The sequence below is a fragment of the Corapipo altera genome, unplaced genomic scaffold, assembly GCF_003945725.1.
Source record: "Corapipo altera isolate COAL_440 unplaced genomic scaffold, ASM394572v1 0, whole genome shotgun sequence".
NCBI lineage: Eukaryota > Metazoa > Chordata > Aves > Passeriformes > Pipridae > Corapipo > Corapipo altera.
Window position 1 is genome coordinate 11,313,705 of NW_020884872.1, and position 22,871 is coordinate 11,336,575.

The 22,871-nt window shown below is 35.4% G+C and overlaps 1 protein-coding gene across 2 annotated transcripts in view; it reads right to left on the minus strand.

The window, feature by feature from the left end:
- IL1RAPL1 (interleukin 1 receptor accessory protein like 1) overlaps window positions 1–22,871 on the minus strand; it is a 697,887-nt gene that overhangs the window by 414,183 nt on the left and 260,833 nt on the right. Inside the window, exon 1 of one of the 2 annotated variants that reach the window (XM_027636637.1) lies at window positions 17,067–17,111. The exons of the other annotated variant lie outside the window; for it this stretch is intronic. The gene's annotated coding sequence lies outside the window, so the exon portion shown is untranslated. Of the gene's footprint in view, window positions 1–17,066; window positions 17,112–22,871 lie in introns of those variants that run through there. 2 annotated transcript variants of the gene reach the window in all.

Sequence of the window (22,871 nt, forward strand, 5' to 3'; positions counted from 1 at the left end):
GGGATGACTGGAACATTAATTAAATTTCTTTCAGCCTGATGAAGTTTCTTTCCCTATCATCTACACAGACTCTAGATGATAGGAAAATTTTCTGTGTTTGATTCACAGATTCCTCATTTTCAAAAATTATTATTTAATATGGAATAGAAACATTTGAAGTATATATTTATGAGGGGGAAACTGAAATTTTATTACAGGAAGGAAAGAGTAGATTTGTGCTGAAACACAATATCTGAAAGACACCTTAGGGATTTTGAGCTACATAAAGGTTGATGTTGATGAAGAGATAAGTATTGGGATGTAAAGAAAAAGTTTTAACTGAAATTTTTGAAATCTATTTTTTGTTTTATGCTGTTTTTTAAGACCTGAAAACAGAAATAATTAAATTCTAACACAAAATTGTGCAATTCCTTTGTTCCTATTCACTTTTCATCTATCATGAAAAGTGACAGATGTTTACTCGGCATTGCTTTTTCAATTCAAAGTCCTTACATTGGAGTATGTGTGTGTTGTGGATATGTTGTGAAGTGCACGGATACAACCGTGACTCAGACAAGACCTGAGGAGGAGGTATTAAGGAAATTGCTGCTCCAAGAGCAGTTCTGAGAGCTGCTGCCCCTCTTAGACAAGTCTGTAGGCCATGAGCCTTTCATTTTTCCCAGATTTAAATTATGATGTGCAAATTTGGATTCAGCTGTTTGAAGCATCTATAAAGTGGGTTGGGTTAAAGCCAAACATACCTTGTGTGTATACTCTAGAGGAGACCTCTGACGACACATGCCTAAGACATACAATCTAGCGTGCATTTGAATGCATCTGAAATTAGTGAATGAAAGTAGAGACAAAATTTTGATTCTAGTTCTTTTAATCAACTTCTTTGAATGGCTTACTGCATAGGTTTTTGCACATATATTGACTTTCTATCATTTATTTTCCCTATCTGTAAAATGGAGGTAGTAGCAGATGTACCACGGTCTGAACACAAATCAAATTCTTCTGAGGAACTTTTTGAGATCATGAGGTAGGAGGCATCTTGTAAGTCCTAAACAATATTATAATTACACAGAATAATTATACATAGCAATATATCCTTTTTTGACTATGAAATTACCTTACTAGAGCAGAATTTTCTTAATTGCCATATAAACTGGCAGAATCAGGAATGTGCCATTTGACCAGTTGTCCTAATTAGTTGAGATCCTAAGAAATATATCATACTGGGAGATTTTTTAAATTACTATAAATACAAGCTTAGGTGATGGAACAAATATTTGTCTTTATGTATGTGCTTGGTAACACCATAAAAAATCATGCCAAAGAAAAAAATCAGAAACAGTAATGCAATACACAAACCTGCATTGAAAGTTTTTATTCAATTATCTCCTTGACAGAGTGGGAAAAAGATGAAGAAAAATAAGAGGCTGACAAAGTACAATATCTATGTAGAAAGTTGTTCCTGTTAACCTCAATGAATTAAATTTTGCACTGGGCCAACTGTTCTGTCATTCAATCAGACTGCCCGTCACCTTAATCAATTGCTTTTCACTGCACTGTTAATTCATTTTGTCTCTTCACTTTTATTTATTTCTTCTGAGTGTTTTGCCTGGACTAGGAGTTTTCTCATTTAGATATCTTTAAAGCACTGGCAGTTGTAAGCCCCTGGTTTATTGTATATAAGCAGTTGCAAAGCAAATAAAAGCAATGCTTGAGTACCTTAAACTGTTCAAAATAGTTCCCTCTATTAGAGTACTGCATCACTGCAATTATTTTACACTAAAGGACTGATATATTACTCTATGTAAAAGTAATACCATTTGGTATTATTGCTATGCTGCTTCTAATATACTGGTAGCATTCCCCATGTCTCTGTCCTCTCTCCCTTTCCTCCCTTCTTCATTCTTTCTCTCTCCCCCTGCCTTCCCACCCTTCTGTGGGAAGACAACTGGGGGTAAAAATTAGAGGGAACTGAAAAGTTATATTCAAATCTGAACAGAAGTTACAAGAGTATGGAAATTATAGGGTAAAATGCAGCTGCTACTCCCTAGATGGAACATGGTTGGCAGCTCCATGATGATTCTCCTTACAACAGTAAGCACCCGCTAAAGGGGATGGAATGGAGGGTGGAGTGGAGTGGAGTGGAGTGGAGTGGAGACACTGTGGCCAGGTGCTGTAGAAATCCTTGCAGGGAATGGAACTCAGCAGTACTTTGCAGCTGATAAAACCTCATAACACCTATCAGCCAAGGGAGACAGGAAAAGATGTCCTGCTGCTGAGCCAACAACTGTCGTGAAATCTCTCTCCTCAGATGAATATGGTTCATTAAAGTCTGATTATAATATTAATAGGCACCTACAACCCAAAGTTACCTGCCTCCAAAGTGCAACCACCCCAACCCCCCAGGTATGAACTCTACTTTTTTTTTTTTGGCTGTATCTTTAAACGTGAAGCAAGACAATTTTACACTGACCAACAACAAAGATATTTATGACTAAAGTCACTCAAGCTCCACCTAAACATAAAGAAATAGTATAAAAGTAAGTCCAAAATGGGGGAAAAGTTGGTGGAGACTCCATCATAATTGGTGGAGTCTACTGACAGGTTGAACCTGTCTTCTGCCCCCATAGGGATGTCTGTTGGACAAGAACAATACTCTACATGCTCTGAATAATTTTACTGGGATTAGAACTTGCCTGTGTATTGCTTTGAATACATTTTTGCAGTCAGATACCATCACCAGCATTCTTTGAACCTTAATGTACGAACTCTGTATTAATAAAGAGGGTTATTCTGTAAATTTTTAGAGTGAGTTCTTCACAGGCGTTGGCAGTTGCCAGCAGTGGGAACACACTGGGAAGACTCACTGAGGGGTCTGCCTTATGCTGTTGGTGTAGTTCCCAGAAAAGGGCAGTTGAATCTCCCTCCGATCAAGAAGGACTGTTCAGTGAAGGGTACCTAAAACAAGTCACTGACAGATTGGTCGGGCACAAGGGTCTCGGCTTTCCTGGAGCACTGACAGGCAAATCATACACTAAGGATCAAGGAAGTCTCCCAACACTAAGCGTCAAGACAATCTCCCCTTTTCATGCAACATCCTCCCTCTACCCCCATCATTATCATTATTGCTAGTAGCAGTAGTAGGAGTACTACTACTAGTAGTAGTAATAGTAACAGTAATTTTAAAGCAAGGAAATACATTCTTGTGTTGTGCCCTAAATTACACAATTTCCTAAATTCAATTTGGCACGATTTGACCTCTTTATAGTAGGTAGGATAAATGCTCCTCTACTAGTTGCAGATAGCAGTATAATTCAGAAGTGAAGGCCTGGATATGATTGTTATAAATCATTCAAAAAAGTAGTTAGATTAAAATTTCTTTTCACTAAGAATGAATAAGCATCTGTATTAACCAAAAAAAGTTAAAACCCATTAAGTCCCACACAAGTTACAGACAGTATCACAAACATCTTCCCACCCTACTTTACACATGAAAGTATGACTATAAAAGAAAGTAGGCAAAGGGTATTCTAGGAATGAGGTTTCACATCTTTGCTCAGTGATGGAGCTTCTCTTTTTCAAAACAGGATATACTGTTATTAATTCCTATTTTCCCTTAGGAGTCATGCTGCAGTCTCAGTCACAAATTTTCACAATGTGTTATTGTACCTGCTCTCACAGACTAAAGGGAATACCATCACAAAAATAATCAAAAAACCCCTCAGTTACAATCACATACATCCATGAGCTCCACAATCAAAATGTTTAAGCTCCAACTTAAAGGGTGCCAACCCAGAGGCCTGAGGTCAGCATAATGCTCAATAAAGGTTTCAAGAGTCACACTCCCCTTTGATGAAGAGGAAGACAAATACCCTGTCAGCTTCCAAAGCCAGCAGTTTTCTGAAAGAGAAAATACTTTCCTCAGATAGAGTGATTTTTGTTGTGTCAGGGAAAGTTCAGAATGGGCATTAGGAAAGGTTTTTCACTTAGAGGGTAGTCAGTCACTGGAACAGACTCTCAAGGGAAGTGATCATGGCACCAAGCCTGTTAGAGTTCAAGAAATATCTAGATGGTGCTCTTTGCCATGTGGTTTAGTTTTAAATAGTCCTCCAATGAGCAGGGAGTTGGACTCAATGATCCTCGTGGGTTCCTTCCAACTTGAGATAGTCTGTGAGTCTATAAAATCCTGTGATTTAAGTCACTTCTTGGTGAGACAAGTCACTTAAGTCACTCTTTTCCTGGCTTTAAAAATACTTTACTTTTTAGCCTACTGATATAAAATGCACTGTTTATGTGTTGGTAGCTTGTTTAAGAACAAGAATTTGTAGTGCCTGCAAAGAAAATTTTCAGTTTCCTTCTATGAGATAGTTGTTGTTGCTCATCAGCTACAAAAAATGTGAAAGCCCGGTATGGACCTATCTCTGGCAATTCAGGAATGGAGAATATGGACTGTAATGCTTGTTACTTAGGAAAAAAGACAAATCACTCCTGATGTGCAAAGAAAGTATATAATGATTTCTTCCATCTAAAAATACAAAAAAATGATGAATGAAAGCAAGCTTATAAAAAAAAAACCAACATCTGTTGCCTGTTAAGAAATCCAAGAACAAAAATCCCTGGAGCCATTTCACAAGCCACTTGTACATTACCTATATCCAGCAGAAGACTTTCTTTTCCTCTTTCTTTCATTTCATTCTTTTTCACCCCGCAATTCTGCAATTTAGCTCAATTCCTCTCTGTTTATCTAAACTATATATTAAGGATTAAGTAGATCTTCCACAATGTTGCACAAAATAATTGCTTTTCATTAGGAAGTATCTGGTGAATTTGCTAGTTATATTTCTCCAATTCTAAACATTAGATAAAATATGCAACTAGTTGGTTAATTCTAATCTACTATTTCATACAGTTAATGAATTATTCATGGCTTCATGCAGCTGCTGAAGTACTGCAAAAGCTTAAATTTAGCACTCAGATGGTACACGTGGCAACTTGGCAATTATTATTTTTTGGAATATGGCTTTAATTTAAATTCATATGTGATTGATGTGATATGACATGCTGAGAGTACAACAGATAGTTTAATCAACAAATGGTCCTTATGAATAATGTTGACGGTAAAAGTTCTATTCAATTTCATGTCACTTCCCTCATCCTAAAAATGAATTTCAGTTCTTGTTCAGCTCTTGACATTCAACACGCTGTTTTCTTTCATTAGAAAAGATCTTAAAACACTGATGGAGAATGGACAGAAATGCAAATAGGAAATAGATTATGATAATACTTAGTGTTTTCTACGAGTTTCATTTCCATTTCTACTTATTTATCTTCACTGCCTTGGACTTGGTCCAACATTTTCTGTCAACAATTACAGTAAGGTTTTAGATCACACCCAATGATCTATCAATATATATAAAAATATGGAAAAGAGTTGCCCTAATTGGCATGAATATTTTTATTTATAAGAAGATATTTTAATGATAGTTAGTAAAGTTCCTTAGTTCATAATGGTTAAAAATCATGAAGAGGTAGAGCAATTATTTTCATGACACCAGAGAGGGCTTTCTTTTCAAGACACTATACCTGCAAGAAACTAATTTTTAATAAACTAGATACTTCCATGGAAACATTGAAGTGCAAACACCTGTTACACTAAATTATATAAACTCCTGTTTTGTAAAAGCTAAAAACTCAAACACCTATTTCTTCAAAAAGTAGAGGAGAAAATAAAGGCATGATTATGTGTATTAGCTTATGGTCTGGAAAGGGTAGAAACCCATGTATGGTCTTCACATATGCAGGTTGCTGGAGATGCAAAATGTTGCCTCCAGCATAAATGTTATGCAGCCATTCATGAATCAAAAAACAACTGTCAAACTTCAAAAATATGATTTCAAACATAAAGATAAATACAGGAAAAAAAAATCACAGGAAGTGATTTACGAGCATTATTACCAGTCTTTTGCTCACTGATGTTGTGTAGAGACACTGGGTAACAGACACAGTAGGCTTACTTTGCTGTTTGGATTCTGCCCTGAATATGTGCCCATTCCAAAATCTGACCAAGCAGGAAGGGAGCTTCCCGCAAGCATGCATGTGTACCTCCTTACAACCACTGATGTGGGTTGCAACCTGAACTCCTCCTTGCTGAAGGTGCTGGAGGAAATTCCAGTGTCATTATTTCTCTTATCCTCACTCTTATCCCACTGCCATTGCCCACCTAAACCTGTGACTGACACCTTTCTCTAAGAATTAGAACTAGGGTCCAAATATGTGCTTGTTTTGTTGCTTTATGCTGCAAGTCAGTGTCCTATGAAAAGTCATCATTTGATGTTTTCAGTATTACTGGAGAATAATACATAACTCATCTTCTGAGTTATGATAGATACGAGGAACTAATTGGATTTAAGGACAGTACAGTTAGGATTCATTGGTGAGGGTAGATAAAGTCCGACAGTCTTTTATGTATTATTTCTTTCGGTAAATGTCTAGGAAAATATTTTCAGCCAGTCATCTCATCGCTCTGTTCCTCTGAAAAATTTAACAGTTCTAGGAAGATTCTACTTAAATCAGAGAAATGAATCATATTTCCTATGATGACTGGCAAAAAAATCTTATGATCTTCCAAATACCTAAATTTTACGAATATAGAACCTAATCTTTCACAAGCCTATCTTGCTTTCCTTGTTACACTTCTTTTCACAAGTTAAACTGAATGATAAACAATGGGTATTTAAGAGTCTTTAGTCTTCTAAAACAGAAGTAAATACAGAGAATTAAAGATAATGAGGAGTCTCTTCTTAGAGTAATTCTGCTCCTCTGTAAGCACCTGGATGAGTAAGTCTGTATCATGAAGAATATATTTTTCTTTAGTAATAATGTTGGTGGAAATTTTGTTTTTGCCAAGAGATAGGTAAAAGACAATTATTTCAAGTAGTTGTAGATACTATTTTTTTTTTACCATCTGAAATTTAGTCCACCCAGAACAAGGTAATACGGGGTAAGAATGATCTTGAGATCTTAATAGTGATCACCAAAGATCATTATTTTATAATAAGACATAAAAAAACTAAAGAAATATATTGAACTCTAAGGTCATCTAATATTTGCTCTTTTGAAGCAGGAAATTAGAGCATGGATGCTTTTCTTATCCCTTAGAAAAAAGTACCTATTCAAGACATTGAAGAATGCAATGCTACAATTTTCTGTTTAAATTGACTTGTTGAGAATTTACACATGAATAGGATGAAGAAATATTCTACATGGGGATTATCTCTGAGACTCAGAAATTCCTCAAGTGTGTGAGCAGATGGTATGATCAATATAGAGGCTGCATTCCCTGGTAAAGATCACCAAGGTGTACCTGTTATGCTCAAAATGTTTCTTTTGGTAAAAGGTAAAAAAAAAACCAAACCCACTTTTTATGCAATATCAAGTATTTATTAGCTGCATGATAGAAATTACAAGAAAATAAAAGGGGGGGGAGAAACTATTTCAGAGGAAAGTCTCAGTAATAATGCAGTTATAATAGACAGTTATAATTGTAGAGTCATACAGAAATTTCTTGGAGTTTGTACTCCTTTCGGTGAGATTATTCTTTGCCCTTGACTGCTTCTATAGGTCTTACATTCTGCAGCATCATAAAGGAGTGGGGCACTGTAGCATGTCATCAGCAATCCGTGTATCATGTTCATGTTGACAGCTTCTTGCTCCTTGTTTCAGACCAACTGTATATTACTAACACAGCTTTTTACACCTTGTTTGTGTTTTTTGTTGTGTCAGATTTTGTTTTGTTGTTTTGTTTTGTTTTGGTTTTTTTGACTGGAAGGCCCCCATCTGAATTTCTTACATGTCAAACAAGCATCTTTCTTATTTTGTTCTTCATTCTCCTGTTAATTCTATAAACTGGTTTTACCCAGGTTTGAAGGTTGTATTTCCCTATCAAAAGGTAAGTGACCACCCATGAGTTCCTTATAGCACTAGAGTTTCAGTGCTACCTCTGTCATGACCCCATCCCTGTACACTCTGCACTACAAGCTTTTTCCTCACATTTAAGGGCTCTGTTTCACTCCCAGTCTTTTATTCCATTATGTTTCATCATTATGGTAGGGTCATAAATAGTTCATTCTACACAAAATAATTACTTAGAAGTATCATCTATACAAAAATTATGGTTATACTACTTCGTTACATTGAGTTCAGCAAAAGTAAAACAAATTAGGAAATGGCCATTAGGAAATAGGTAATTAGAATATTGTTTTTACAGCTAAATAATGTGAAACATAGCTCTGAGAAGGCCAAGAGAAGTCCTGACAAAGCCTGAAAAATCCTTAGGCTTTGCCGAGCTACTGTAAAACCTGAAATCTGTCATTAGCAAGGTCAATACTGTATTTACTGGGTTACAGGGCTTAATTTTTGGATTGTCTCAAAAACATTCAGAATAGCAAGAGTTGCCTAGAACATATGACTGATTTTTGCAGAATAATAGAAATACATATTAACTGTTTTGGCAATGTAATGGAACAATATGCAACAAATAATTACTAAAGGTTTACAATTTATGATATGCTACTGAAGACAGAAAGATAACTGAATGGCTCATCTAAAATATAAACTGAATATAAACTTGATATTTTTGCAGCAGGAAATGAGTTTGATTTAGGACCAAGCTTTGCCCTTAGTTACATATGCACAGCTGCTACTGATGCCAATTGTAGTTATGGTGGTATGTATCTGAGTAAAGGATCTGTTTCTGAATAGGGATGGAAATTGTACTATTATTTACTTTCAAGACATAACGGCATTCTGGAACCTTGCATATTTCATATGCAACAACAGGAACTGCTTGGTAGGGCTAAAAATCAATTGGAACAGATTCTATCACCTTTGTGGTGTATTATCTATCTACCTATCTGATAAACAATCTTTCTGATTCAGCAGAATTACATCCCATATGAGAAGTATTCAACATAAATAACAGAAAGAAAAAGAAATGTCTTAGTAGCTATAAACATTTTCCAAAGTTCAAGGTGTATTATTCTAGAGAAAAGCAGAATATTTTACAGAACTCATTTCTGAAACTCTTTTTATAAATTATGTAAAGGAAGGTTCAAAATTTTAGATTTAGATTTGAGCTGAATCCCATGAATTTAAAGCATTTCATATTTGAAACAAAATCACTTTGCCACTCATATTAAGTACAATTACCAGCATATATCTGAGTTTTACATTGACAAATTACTCTTCAGAAACTCAGATTACCAAAAAGACAATAACACAAATAACTCAAAATATCTTTCAATTAAATCTACATAAACTTATTCTTACTTGCATTTCTGGACTCTAAATAATGCAATATATATGTATCTTTCTTTTAAGATCTGCTTCATTTCTTCCTAATATTTGCTCAAAATCTGAACTTTTCAAATTTCACCTGAAAAGTTCATCCACTCAACCAATTTGATAAAAGTAGACACAATCTAATGTGCAGCCTATATCTCTATTGTCTCATAACTCAACCTGCAATGTCAGCAGTATAAGAATTCCTATTTGCAATGCATTGTAATAAAAGCAGTTTAATAAAAACAAATAAAATACTCATTTTTCTTTAAATATTTCTTCAAAAACTTCATAGGTCACCACCTAAATCATTTAAATCTAAGCATTTTGGAAAATGTTGTCACTATTTTGCTGAGTATAAAAGTTTTTTGCAAAACAATTGTTTATTTCAGTCACTTCAGAGCGGGAAGTTGCCCACAGATGTACTATATAATTCCACAGATCTCAAATACACTTTGTGCTTTGTCACCTTTCCAAAATATACCTACTCTTCTTTTGCATGTAGTTTTGCCTTGGAGACATGGGCCCTTGAATTTACTGTGAGTCTTTAAAGAGGATTGAGAGCGAGGATGTGGAGAGGTAGAGAGTAAAGTTCGGTTGAACATATTGTCCTTATTCTTCTCCCGTGTAATAAATACATGTGTGTAATATTTTTCTGTGCCCCCAGTTAAAAAAATAGATATATATTTTTAATTTCTTTTTAGGGTGGTCATGAGAATGAGAAAGACCTTTCTGTATTCTCATTTTAGACAACTGCAGCGTTGGCACACGAACAGGGCCAGGCTGTTGCCCTCCCCTTTCAGTTTCATAGCGCTGTGACGGAAGAGAGTATAGAACAGTTTTCTGCTCTTTGCCTAATTCTCTGTTGCAATCTCAAGTTATTTTTACCTCCTGTCTTTCTGAGTGGGAATTAATTTTAATGGTAGTGTCAAAATGGTAGAAAGAAGGACTTTGGGACTGTGATCAATAAGACCTCAGTACCAGCAGCGAGTTGTTGCAAAAGCTCAGTTGTTTGTGGACCTAAGGTCTTAATCAGCAATATGCCTTAGTTGACATGAAATTTGATGGAAATAAAAAAAAAACAAACAATCAAACTAAACAAACAGAGTACTTGTCAAGCTGACTGACACAGCTCTTTCCAGAGCTATGGGTTTTATGTCTCATCGGGCTTCCAATATTTAAGGTGCTGAGCCTGTGGGCTGCAATGGGCTTGCAGAGTCACTCATGTTATCATCCACCTTTGTCTGCGTTCTTAATTCTTGAATTAATTAATAAGGAGAAGGATATGTGACTTTAGGTCAAATGCCTGATTTTTCTGTAGTTACAGTGAAAATCTGTCCTTTGACTTCCAGCATGTGCTGACTCCTAAGGAGTAATAAGCTTGGTGTGTGTTAGACGTGCAGACAGGGATCCAAGACTGAAAACTACTTAAAAAAAAAAAAAGAAAAAAGAAAAAAATGTTTAAAAGAGCTTCACAGTGAAAATGGGTGAGAGAGTTAAAAAGAATAGGCAAAACATATTTGCCATATTATTATGAAAATATCATTTCTATGGTAATGCCTCGGTCTGCAGCACTAGACTTCCAAGACAGCACATAATCAAGGACAGGGCACTCCATGTACCCAATAAAGCTTTGGTTCATCTGTTTCCTCTGTGCTTTCAGACATGCTTCCACACAGGTACAACCCAAATATTTTGGAACTTGTCAATTAACAATCCTCAAAATAAAAGTTCATATTTTAGCAAGTACCTCAGCAAAAGTTTGTATCAGCCAAAGCTTATACAGTCTTTCAAGGCACATAAAGTAACAAAGTCTAAGTTTTGTTATCTGGTTCTTAGATTTGTCTTTCTGGTTTAGCCACCTAGATTTAAGTATGATATATACAATTTTGGAGGGGAAAAAAAAAAAGGTGAAACTGTGACCAGCTGTATCCAGATATGCATAGGGGGAAAAAAACCAAAACCAACATTAGGCACCAGCTAACTTTCTAGTTTAACTACCAGCACCAGTGCTTAAAGCACATTAATGTGTATATAACCTCAGATTTTGGGAGCCTTACAGCTATCTATTGGTACAGCACTTTGCAAACAATTAATTTGTTCTTGGCTTTAGTATGCTGGGCCAAAAAAAAAAAAAAAAACATTACTCTTCCATGGCCTACTTCATCAGGAATGTTTGCAGAAGTACATAGAGAACATTAAAAATATATAATGATAGACAAAAGTTACTATTTTAACTGAACACAAAAATAGGATTTTGAAAAACAGAAGGGTCATTTACTACTCAGAAGAAAGTAGTGGGATGCTTCTGAAATTCTTCATAATATTATTTTTTCTTCTCACTCTGCTGAGATAGCTAAGAAATAGAAAAAGCAAAACTCTGTACTCTAGGTTTCTTTTTGTTTTGGTTTTGTTTCGTGTTTAAGCCTGTCAAACCTTCCTGTACCTTTTCAAGCAAAAAATTTCAAAGCTAAGGTGCATTCTTTTATCTACTTCTGTTTCTTTAAAGCATTGACCTTAATAAATTCACAATAGGATAAATTTAGATGTTATAAAATAAGCTGTTCTTACTGTAATCTCACACTCACACACAAAAGATTTCCACATGTATTTCTAAAGTTCAAAATCTAAAGCTCAAGAATTACTACAATATATTCCATTGTTTATAAAGTTGAACAGACATATATCAAGTTGAGTGTCCTTTGGCAAAAATTATTTATTGTTCTGATCTTAAGAGGATAAGACTACACAAAAGAGCAAACACAAACAATAGGAAATATTCATGGTAGCTGATTATAGGGTTTTCACATGCTACTAAGAGTTAAGAACAGAAAATTTTTTAGGAAAACTTATGCTCTGAAGAGGGCTGTGTCATTCTGTTAAACAGCAGAGAATAATCAGGGTAACATCCCACTTTGTAGCAAGCCACTTATAGATATCAGCAAATATATTTATCTCATTGGGAAAATTGGGAAATTGCTTTGAACAACCGTGATCCTGAGATACAGAGAACAATCTGGACTAAGCTGCTTTTAGAGATCCAGGAGTCATCTACACACCAGCATAATCAAGTGAAGAGTGAGTAAAGACATACTGGATGCAACTCGTGTATTTAGATACTGAAGGATAAACAACAGCTGCTGGCTTTCAAGATGGAAACTAAAATGATCTAAGAAGAAGACATAGAAATTTATGGTGCCATTCTGTCATCCTCCCATTTGCACCCAGGAAATAGAACATGTGTCTGTCCTTTGATGATTTGTATTAATAGGCAGATAAGCAGGTACTATTTCTGTAAATATAAAGGTTGTATGGACCAATCTCAACCAAACGAAAGACCTCAAAAAATGGTACTGAAAAGTTAAGTCTGTGTGTAGTTTGCTAATGCTCTTGGGTTTTCCTGCCTTAAATGTATCTCTTGGAAAAAAATAGAATATATTATTTATCTAAACCCAGACCTATACTAAGTTGTATTACATACATTAAAAAGTCAGAAAGGGGGAAATAAATATTTAGCCAAAAGAGAAGAAGGTTCTTGCTCTGAAAAATAATAAAGAAAATAGAGAAACAATGTTTCTGAACCAATGTATTATATGGGTTTAAAACGGTTAGAGTTCTTTACATAGGTTTGCACATAAAAAATATGAACGCGAATTTTTGTAAATTTCCCATATTTAAAGACTGACAAAATTCCTTTGATGCAGTGAAGAATGAGCAGCAGAAAACTACTCTGAATTATTTTTTTTCTTTTTAGGTTTGAACAACTAATCATTACAATGATACCAATATTAATATACAGTCAGGTTGACTTTCTCCCTTGAATAGAATAGGCTGAGTGCTGAGATGTATCTAAACCACAATAACAATGCATAAACCTAATCCAGGTCTTTACAGAATTTAGGTATAATGGTCTCAGATGACCTACAGTGCAAAAAAAGCTTATCAATGTTTAACAGACCTCAGTACAATGTTTAATATAAGATTAGAGACAAACAGGAATGCACATCACAAGATCCTTAGGGTTTCTGACCACAAGCAGCTAAATTTGTTTGTAATTGGTGCATATGGAACAAAACAGAAACATAAATCATGTTTATTCTCCTCCTGTTTCCTTCTCTTTTCTTTAGTCAAAACACAAATTTTGTCTAGAAATTATTTCATCCTTTAGTAATTTTTCACACTTTTCCTCAGTATGGGTTTCAGGGAAGAGTGGACAATGGTAGAACAGCTGATAACTTCTTGTTTTAGGGAAAAAACTGTAGCTTTAGGAGTTGCCATTGTTCAGGCTCAGTTTCAAAGCAGCATTTACCAAAGGCTCTCTTTAACAAGGGTGTTTTCAGTATAGCTGTATAGTAGAATGCAAAATATTATGGCTTTGACTGCTAAGAGTATAATTTGAAGGATACAGGACTCTTGAAAATACTAATCAAGCTGAATAAAGCTATTTTCTCAGAGTTAAAAAAAAAAAAAAGAATTGTAAAGTAGTTTTCAGTTTATTTGCAGCATTTTCTAAATGCTCTATGCTATGTTGTCCTTCTCCTAACTGTGCCAAAACCAGGTTTTATTTTTGCATTTGAGATTGAAATGCAATGTTATATGTTTCTCTCATTAACTATAGACATTCTGTGTACATTTTTCTAAATGCAGTTCTACATGGTTGGTATTTGTCATGCACAAAAGGATATACTCCCAAAGTAGAAAGAGTTAAAGAAGTAAAAAGGTTACAGCAGAATTATTTCAAATTAAATGATATCTGCAGGGCAATATGATAATAAAATAAATTTCTGAACACATAGAAGGGACTGAAGTTCCAGGAAATTTGCTGAATTCTCCTAATATACATATTTTTTCTCTTCAGGCTCTATACACTTTCTAATTTTGGCAGGAGGCAAAGTGCTGCCGTTGCTCTAAAAGGTATTTCTACAGTGCCTTAAACTTGACCCTAAGGAGAGAATGTTATAGATCACTTGAATTAGCCGACCTAACTTTTCAGACTAGTTTTGAAAACTTTATCAGCCTGTGGTGTTTGGGTATAATTAGCTGAATCTCCAAGTTAAAGATCAATACTTTGAATTGCCACGCCTTTGAGATTTTTTAAATCATTGTTTTAAAATACCATAAAAACTGTGAAGTTCTTGGTGAATAATTTATCCAAAGTAACTTCAGTAAGTCACTCTATAGCAAGTCTTATTGATCTTGATAGCATTGCATAAGGGATGACTAGGATGAACTGACCTAAGAGATATCTCAGAATCATGAAGGTTTCCTCTTCCCATTCTTCTTCCCTGTTTAAGAAAGAGATGATCTTTGCCAGAATCTGTGTTAGTTTCAATTTTTATAGCCACTGGAGCAGTACAGTGGAGGACTTGTAGAGTTAATAAAGAAAACAGAAACAACTATCAAATGGAAGAAGGGTAATACTGTGGCTGAAAGGTAAATGTGTGGCTAACTAAGGCTATAAAACCAAAGTGGAAAGATGACTTGCAACATTTCCTTCTAGCAGGGCATGGGAGGGAGAGGGGTCAGAGAAAGGGAAGAGCAAAGAACAAAAAGTGAAAGCAGCACTTTAAACTAAAGGACCAGACCTGCACAAAAAGAAATGGGTGTAAATAGCCAGGAAGACAGAAGCGTGAATTTGGACCAGTCTTCTAATATGGCAGGTAGACAGCAAAGCTAAGGTGGACTTTTGCCTATTGCTAAAGTGTGATACTCCAGAGTTCAAAAGAATTAAACCCGATTACCCTAAATGTCCTCTTGTCCTGTAGAAGCAAGATTATCAAAGTGTCTCTTCTTTTAGATGTCAATAGAAACATAAATGCTATCTGGTTAATGGTTGGATTTCATAATCTTAGAGATCTTTTTCAGCCTTAATAATTCTATGATTCTATTATTTTATGATCTGTATGCTGATTCAAGTATGTTTGCAGATCTATACTTACTGAGTTTATGAGAAGCGTTGCAATGGTAATTTCCTAAAGTGATTTGCTACCTTAAGTAGTTTGATCCTGCCTGGTCATAAGTAATGAATGCAAGAAAAACAGCAATACATTGAGTATTTGAATAATACATGTATGTGAAACAGCAGTTTCTGTAAAAAAAAAAAAAAGGCTCATGCGGACATTAAAGGAGCAAGGCTTACTTGAATCTTCGTACTAACACATTTTCTGACATAGTATTAGTATTAGATGTACAAAACAGTTCCTTCTTTTTCTGCCAGCCCTCTCCTTTTGTCTAGAACATCATCACCTCTAATGGAGAAATCTTTGCTTATGTTTCATTTCCAAGGGCACAATATGAACAATTGACAAAAGTCACTCAAGAAGACAGCAGATGAATTTTAGTCTAGTGCAAGAGCTCCAGCAAGTAGCATAAAAAGTTTCACTACTGAAACATCATTGAATTTCTTGCAGAACTGAGCAAAGTAATAATCCAGACAATAGGACAGAGCACGCCCTCAGTGTGTTTACAGATGATACAAAACTTGAAAAAGTGGCTGATGCACCAGATTGGTGTCCTGTTATTCAGGAGGACCTCAAAAGCCTGAAGAAATTGGCCAAAAGTTTTGCAGATCAATAAAGGGAAATGCCAAGTCCTGACCACGTGGAGGAATAACTCCACATACCAGTATATGCCCATGTCGAAAACAGTTTGGTACAGAAGGCTCTGGATGTCCTGGTGGATATGAAGTTAGACATGAGCCAGCAGTGTGCCTTTGCAGCCAAGAAGACTAAAGGTAACATCAGCTGCATTAGTCAAGAGTGCTGATAGCAGCTCAAGGGAAGCGATCCTTCTCTACTTGGCAATAGTAAGACACATCTGAAGTGCTGGGTCCAGTGCTGGGCTCCCCAACATGAGAGAGATGTGAACATACTTGGGGGAGTCCAACGAAGGGCTTCAGGGCACCTGGCACACAAGAAGAGGCTGAAAGAATTGTGACTGTTCATCCTGGAAAAAAAGAATGCTCAGAGGGATTATAAATACCTGATGGGGGAGTAAAGAGGACAGACAGACTTTTCTCAGGCAATAGGCACAAAATGAAATTTGGCTTTGTACATAGAAAATGTGCAGACAGAGAAGTAAAGATACTGCAGAATCCTTGTTAATATCAACTTTTGTATATTTAAGTTCTTAAAAAACTTGTAGGTTAAGAACTTGAGTACCACAGCAGGTTGAAGACTTGAAAGAGATTTTTAATGTAACATCATAATCTGGGTTTTGGTTTGTTGTTTTTTGTTGGTTTTGTGGTTTTTTTTTTTAGTTGGTTTTCTTTTCTGTCTGAATAGTGTATAATCAAGAAGCACTTTATTCAAGATTTAAGACCAGGTTGTTTTGTGTCCATGTGACTGATATCAGCCACCTGGACGCTAGTCCTGAGAGAAGGGCTCTTATTTCTGGAGGAACAGAACTCAGCTTGATCTGACTAGAGACTTTATGCTAACTTGGACAAGGGCAAGACAAGTTGCTCCTGTGGACATGAGCCAAGTCTCAGATCAATGAGAATTATCTTGTGCCTGCACCTGTTAAAATCAGCTTGTCCAACATTTGGAAACAGCTGCTGCAAGTGAGCAAGTGAGGTTTGGATGCCTGTCTTCTGCAACAAGCTCTAAAAACTGAGAAAGGAAAAGGACAGCCTACCCACTGTATATGAGGCAAACACAGAGACAAGTTGTGAGAAACCCAGGTTAGTCAGGACAAGATGATTCCAACTAGTAGGAAGCTGTTCATAAGTTTACCTGATTGAAGAACTGCTCACTGCTTGTCAGAACTTCAGAGCTCTGTAACAGAATTGAAATGAATATGTAGCAGCTTTCATTACACAGAAGCAAAAAATTATTGACATCGACCACCTGCTGAGAGAACATCAGCACTAATGTAATGAACTTCAATTTGCAGAAGACAAAAAATGCTTTGTCACAGTGATGAACAGATACTACTATCCACTTGACTTCCAAAAGTGTCATGAAGAGCTTGAAAAGAGCACCAAAAGAAAATCATGCTTTCTGATAGTTTTACAGAGCTACCCACTCTTGCACCTAAGGTTTGTGTGCCTCCTTATATGCCTAAATATGATATTATAAATATCCATATATGCATATTCTAAATATCTTAGTCATATGAGTTGGTATACATATTCCTTCATATGTATACATTTATATACGTGTGTATATAAACACATATTTGTATATTCACACACAAACTTATGTAGTTGCAGTATATATTCATCCAAGATGACAGGCTGGAAAGCACAATGAATGGTCATGAAGAATCATCAGAGAAGAGCTCATAGATCCTAGAAAATCCTTGAGAAAGAAGTAAAATATGCATGAAAATATAAGAATCCTTAAAACAGATGAATACAGTTATTTGAAGCTTTTCAGAACCTCCAAGTGAATTAAGTAACAATCATAAAAAGCAAAATAGCATCAGTGTTTGAAAATTTGGTATTCTCTGACAAAGGAGGGAAGACTCAGGAGGAAGAGTGCATTTTCTTCAGCTTCCCAGAACTACTATGCAAATGTAAAACTAACAAATCTCCAAATCAGTCCGTGGAAGATTTTGAGAGGAATTAATCAAGTGCATAAAAGGTCACTAAGCTGTTTGAAAGCCAGTAATTTCTTAAACTAATGACAATCAAAGAGAGAAAGCACTTCAGTATTTGTCTACACAGGTCTATGAGCTGAATTTTTTACAAATGTAGATGATGTTGATAAATAAATCTATGTCACAAGAGCACCGCCCTTAAACCAAATGAGGATTTGACCCAGTAATGCTGAAAATGTGTCACTGGGGATGAATCTGAAGAATTGGACTTGATAGAAAGTCAGAGATTTTAGAAAATGATGAATTACAGTTTGTCTCCTTAACAGTAGATTGTCATGAAAAAGCATTTCTGCAGTTCTGACTACAGCAAAAGCTGCTAGAAGTCACCAGCAATCTGGTAAGCATTTCTGAAAAAGATCAGGACTGAAGCAGCATGACAAAACTGAATTTTTATTTTCTTATATGCCAATGTTTTTTTCCTTCATCTGATATGTTTCTTACTCAAGTTGTGCTGCTTATTCTGCTCTACATAGTGAAAAATGTCAGAAAATACCCCTTTTTTACAGAAATTTCATAGAGACACACATGTTCTGTCCTCACACACATGTAGGTGAAAGAAAAATGTGACTGTATTTCTTCACCAGCAAAGTAGTTTATACAGTATTTGATATTCTGTGCACACTATGTTGATTAACAAGACTTTAGTCAGTTTAACAGTTAGAATAACTGTTTTTGGTGTAAAACAGTGAACATTTATTCAAGTTGGATATGTTTTTTTTCTTTTCTTTTCTAGAAAAACCAATTCCAGTGATTTATGTCTTCAATTCAATCACAGGAAACTGAAAACTAGCAAACACTGAGATAAAGCTAATGAAAGTATGCTATATAAGAATATATGCTTAAAATAACAATTAACATAGTGTATAATCAAAAACAAAGGCAGTTATCCCTGAGCATGCAGGGTTTTCTAACAGAAAAAAACCCACAGTTAGAATTATATGAGCACTAATATTTTAAGTGACACTATGATCAAGAAAGACATATCTTAATTATGGGAGACTAGTGTCATCCTTCACAGGGACACATAATATATGGTAACAATATCTGGAAACAGCATTTATTCAAATTACCCTATCATCTCATATTCAAGATAATTTTCAGAATTTTAAATCTGTGTCGTGGTAACTAGGTGAAAATCTATGTAGAAATAAGCTGATAATGTCCAGAAATCCATACAGCTTTAAAAAGAGGGTCAATAATCTCAGAAATTCAATGCAGAATTGGACCTCTCCAATCTCCCCTAAGTGTATTCTAATCTATTTTCCACTTTCATGATTGTAAGAACATCAAATTTATCTACAGGAGGCACAAAGATACTTTGCAGAGTTCCAGAACAACACATTTTGAAATATACATATACATATATGTGAGGAGGGACTGAGAAATATGCATATATATTATGAGGAGAGGCTGAAGGAGCTGGGGTTGTTCAACCTGGAGAAGAGGAGGCTCAGGGGAGACCTCATCACCCTCTACAACTCCCTGAAAGGAGGTTGTTGCCAGGTGGGGGTTGGTCTCTTTTTCCAGGCAACTGTCAGCAAGACAAGAGGGCATGTTCTCAAGTTGTGCCAGGGGAGGTTTTGGTTAGATATTAGAAAGAATTTCTTTACAGAAAGGGTAGTCAGACATTGGAATGGGCTGCCTAGGGAAGTGGTGGATTCTCCGTACCTGGAGATTTTTAAAATAAGACTGGATGTGGTACTTAGTGCCATGGTCAAGTAACTGCAGCGGTATTGGATCAAGGGTTGGACTTGATGATCTTGAAGGTCCCTTCTAACCCAGTTGATTCTATGATTCTATGACTCTATGATATGTATGTATGGAACAGTAAACATCTGAATTGTTAAATGGAAAAGGAAAAAAAATATCTTTTCTGGGTACTTATCTGATTTTTTTCAATTCAAACGGAAGGTATTCAGGTTTGGAAGTTACGTGTTATATAATTATTTCTAGAGTAAGAGAAACTTCACTGACAATCCATTTTAAAAAGTCATAGAAAGTAATAACCCTTAAAAATATAACCCGAAGTGTCTCACGCTGTTTTGAATGTAGACATGTGGTCACTTAAAGCTGGGACTGTATCTTGCATGATATTCCCTCTTATTCATTGGTCATACTGGAAATTTTAAGGCATTGGTACCCACGTGAAATACCTTCCTCCTGCAAAACTTTCAGTGTGTCTGTTCGAAGTATTGTTACATTCTGTAGGGAAAAAAAAGAATTTGAAAAGTCTTCCTTCAAGCTCCTGTAACTGACATCCATTCCATGGAAAATAGTAAATTGTCTCCGTATGGCTTAAATCTTAAACTAGAATTTTTTTGAAAAACGTGTGCTAACCAACACACAAGTCATCCCCTAGTCATACAAAATTTAAAGGATTTCCCAAAGGAGTATCTTGATATATGGCGTCTAGGCAGTTAGATGAAATGACCTAATGATCTGAACTCCATAAGAGAATGAAAACTATAAAACAATTTAAAAAGTCAACAGAGGAGTCAAGAACACTTCAAACACTTTGCATCTGATTCATAGCACAGCCCTAAATACATGCAAGCTATCAATATATATTTGATTTTTCTAGTGAAGCAATGTCTCTGCTATAAAACAGCTTAAATAAGGGACAGTCGAGGATTTTGACTGAGAAAACTGCTGGATTAGGATGATCACTGGTCTCAGATCTTTAATCAGATGATCACTAGTGTGATTAGTGGTTTTAGTCTACCACACCACCTCTGTGAGTTGCAAAGATATCACTGTCCCCATTTTCAGCCAGCAAGCAGTTGCTTAATGATTTACCAAAAACAGAACAGAGATTTACTCAAGATGGATCAGGAAAGCAAACTGCCCCAATTTTTGTTTGTTGAAAGTATTTTGTGGATAACTCCTATCAATTTCACTTATGAGACCAACAGTTTTAAATTAAAAAACAGTGAGAGCAATCTGCAATTCCAGTCTGCCTTTGTGTATACCGAATTTCATGCCACATATATAAGAGTACTGGGTATAAAATGACTTACAAATAGTCAATTGGCTTTTTTCATATGCATTACTATGTGTTTTCAAATGGAATTATGTACTATTGACAGGAAATGCTGCACTTCTACTGGATCATCTGTTATCTCACAGGATCTGCCACGGTTGAGCAGATTTGTGAAGAGCTGAGCACTCTGTCTTTAATATTGGCCTGGGACATATACATCAGAGGAAGATGCAATGTACCCATGGTAGAAAACGATGGAGGAATCTGCCTCCTTAAAACACAGCTTTGTGCTCTGTCAGTTAAAGATTACCTTGTGCCCTGAAGAGCGATGGAAATTACCTGAAGGGTGAAGGATCGAAGTTTCTTGTTTCAAGCTGTAAAGTCTGATAAATATAAAAAGAAATACACTCTCCAAATGGGTTGTTGCAAATATGTCTGCTACAATACTGTCTCCAACATATTATCTTCAACTGCACCAAAGAGAAAATACAAGACTAGATGGGCTTCTAGCATGGTCTTGTCTGCTTTCTATTTACAATAAGGAGAATTACTTACTATCCTATCTTTGCTATACAATTTTATACATATAATGGTAGCCAATGGTGGTGAGGATTAATATTTTGTATTCATATTGATATTTTGTAGGAAATTGTTTTCTAGGAACTGGTATAAGACATATCATCTTGCATTACTCACCATGCTAAAAAATTGACAGTGTCAGAGTTAAAACACTGAATAAAAATGCCTGTTTATTTTTATATATTCCAAACTTGAATGAACAAGAATAATTTTTTATTAAATGAACAGTGTTGAAAAAAAGTGTCAAAAGGTGAAGAAGACTAGTATGATAGTATTTCATAGTACAATGGATAAACCAATACTGAAAACTATAAAATTATGCACACTGAAGGAAACAATCCTAATTTTTTTCTTGTACACAACAAAAAGGAGTTACTATTGGTAGTCAGTAAATACCAGTTGTTAACCTTACTACTTAATCAAAGATTTGCAATTATATGAATATTATCAAAAGGGCAAAGAGTAAAAAGGCTAAAGAATGAAAAATAAAATCAAAATATAAAAGAACTATAAGGAAAGGAAGAGAGTACAAAATACTTATGGTCCTCATATCTCCAAAAGGATAATAAGACCTGAGAAGAAGCAAAGAAGGGTAGCAAGGATTCCCAAAGATATACAAACACTTCTGAATGAGAACTGACCCTTAAACCTCAGGCATACAATAGAGGTCTCTAAAATCATGGATGCCAAGAAGGTGAATAAGGAAAGAGTTTTTACTTTTTGTCATAAAACAAGAATGGAGTCAGAGGACTGACATCATCAGACTAGAAGTTCAAAACAGGACATATGCTATCACTTTTCTTGTAGTTGAATTCTGCACATGCAGGTAAATGATTGCCTCGGTTTGCATGGGTTCAAAACATTTCTCTTCATTAATGTGAGAAAAAAACCCTAAAGAATGATTCAAGACAGCTGACTAATGGAGTGTATGAGTACATATGAAAAATGTAATCATATGGTTGCCCCTTGTTTCTGCCCGGTCTGCCACAGTCTGGGATCCAAATTAAGGTAGTGAACTAGATGTAATTGTTTTCTGACTTGGTATGGCTAATTTCATACAACACAATAGTAAATTTAAACTATTACAATACCATTTCCCAATCTCCATTTCCAGGGTTGCTACCTCTACCTTCTCCTTTACTAATGTACCACCATTTTTTACTTGTTTCCTTATTTTCTTAAGCAACTGTATTCAATTCCATCTTTAGGGATGTCTCATTTTAAAATGTAACTATACCTTTAATAATACATATGCTGTATACATATATATGTATATATATCACATATATATATATATGATATATATACACACAACTTTATCTACACTAGAGTGTGTTACAAATTTATACAGTTATTTTTAGTACTTTTCTGCTTGGTT